The 2,426-nt window shown below is 41.0% G+C and overlaps 1 pseudogene; it reads left to right on the forward strand.

Annotated features, from left to right (window-relative positions):
- The first annotated feature begins 302 nt into the window (after positions 1-302).
- LOC112585474 lies at positions 303-1,535 on the forward strand (annotated as a pseudogene).
- Positions 1,536-2,426: the final 891 nt, after the last annotated feature.

The following is a 2,426-nucleotide window of genomic DNA, read 5'->3' on the forward strand; positions in this document are numbered from 1 at the left end:
AATAAAGCAGAAATAGATGTTTTTCTGGAACTCTCTTGCTTTTTCCATGATCCAGCGGATGTTGGCAATTTGATCTCTGGTTCCTCTGCCTTTTCTAAAACCAGCTTGAACATCAGGAAGTTCACGGTTCACATATTGCTGAAGCCTGGCTTGGAGAATTTCGAGCATTACTTTACTAGCGTGTGAGATGAGTGCAATTGTGCTAAACCTAGACAATATTAAAAAACAGAGACATCACTTTGCCGACAAAGATCTGTCTAGTCAAAGCTATGTTTTTTTTCAGTAGTCATGTATGGACGTGAGAGTTGGACCGTAAAGAAGGCTGAGTGCTGAAGAAACCAGCCTCGAGGTTCTCGCGAGATCCACCTCCTCGATACCAAGCGCCTGTGTCTGGCAGAGCTGATGTGAGATAAATAGACAATCCTTCCCAGTCACTGGGATAATCAAGAGTTTTGGCTGGACCTTCCAGCACACATCAAGATAGTGAGGAGCCAGACAAAAAGCACAGACTATGGTGCTGAAACACACTAATAAGGAACTAAGTGATTTGGCCCGTGACCCTCCAGCACAATGTTCTGCAAGTCCAGTTGGGGGATGATATGTTTCATTGGCAAGTCACAATTATGGGACCTAATAACAGCCCATATCAAGATGGTGTGTTCTTTTTGATAATTTATTTTCCTACAGACTACCCCTTCAAACCACCTAAGGTTGTATTTACAATAAGAATTTATGATCCAAATATTAACAGTAATGGCAGCATTTGTCTCAATATTCTAAGATCACAGTGGTCTCCTGCTTTAACTTTCTAAAGTTCTTTTATCCATTTGTTCACTGCTATGTGATCCAAACCCAGGTGACCCCTTAGTGCCCGAGACTGCATGGATCTATAAAACAGACAGAGATAAGTACAACAGAATATCTCGGGAATGGACTCAGAAGTATGCCATGTGATTCTACCTTAAAGACAGAATAACCTGTATTATAGCTGGGATAAACTTTAAATCAGTGTTGCTTTTCTGATTTTCTTACCGGACTGCTCCCGTATCAGACCTCATGTTTTTTGTTTACCTCCCTCCATTCACATGCTCATCTGAGAAGACTTAAGTTCTTCCAGCTTTGGACAACAACTGCTTTTAGAAACTGTAAAGTAGTTATAAGAGAATAGTTGTGCAAGATTCAGAATTTTTTAAAAAATGTAGTATGTGTAATATGTGGCCAATGTGTTCACTCTAACTTGGTTATGAGACTAAAACCTTTCCTCACTGCTCTAACATGCTGAAGAATCATCTTGAGAGGGAGGGAGATGGATGCTGAGTTGTCACATCAAAGGAAGCAGCATTATTCTAGCAGCATCCATCCTTGTTTAAGCATTCCACTGTTAGAGATTTGAGGTTACATGATATACTTTATGCTCATAACTGATGTGGCTGGAGAATTTATTGAATTTATAGCATCAGCAGAACAGAAAATGTGATGTATTTTATGCATGTCAATAAAGGAATGACCTGTTCTTGTTCTACAGAGAATGGAAATAGGAAGTCAAACACACTTTGTATTAAAAAATACGGTCTCAAACATTTTTAAATTTTCATTTAAATTGTTAGGAGGCTTGGAGCTCTAACTTGGAGTTAATCTGTCTTCCAATACACTGTTTAATATAGCACTGAATAAATGGTGCAAGTTGTCAATGGATAAGTGATCAACTAATAGCTCTGCTAGTAATTGATTTATTTTTTTCAATAAAGTTGCATAAACCAATGAGTGTAGTTCAGTTCAGTCACTCAGTCATGTCTGACTCTTTGCTACCCCATGAACTGCAGCACACAAGGCCTCCCTGTCCATCACCAACTGCTGGAGTCTACCCAAACCCATGTCCATTGAGTCAGTGATGCCACCCAACCATCTCATCCTCTGTCGTCCCCTTCTCCTCCTGCCCTCAATCTTTCCCAGCATCAGGGTCTTTTCAAATGAGCCAGTCTTCGCATCAGGTGGCCAAAGTACTGGAGCTTCAGCTTCAACATCAGTCCCTCCAACAAACACCCAGGACTGATCTTTAGGATGGACTGGTTGGATCTCCTTGCAGGCCAAGGGACTCTCAAGAGTCTTCTCCAACACCACAGTTCAAAAGCATCAATTCTTCGGCGCTCAGCTGTCTTTATAGTCCAACTCTCACATGCATACATGACTACTGGAAAAACCATAGCCTTGACTAGATGGACCTCTGTTGACAAAGTAATGTCTCTGCTTTTTAATATGCTGTCTAGGTTGGTCATAACTTTCCTTCCAAGGAGTAAGTGTCTTTTAATTTCATGGCTGCAGTCTCCATCTGCAGTGATTTTGGAGCCCCCAAAAATAAAAGGTCAGCCACTGTTTCCACTGTTTCCCCATTTAGTTGCCATGAAGTGATGGGACCAGATGCTATG

This window comes from Bubalus bubalis, chromosome 6, assembly GCF_019923935.1.
Source record: "Bubalus bubalis isolate 160015118507 breed Murrah chromosome 6, NDDB_SH_1, whole genome shotgun sequence".
NCBI classification, from domain to species: domain Eukaryota; kingdom Metazoa; phylum Chordata; class Mammalia; order Artiodactyla; family Bovidae; genus Bubalus; species Bubalus bubalis.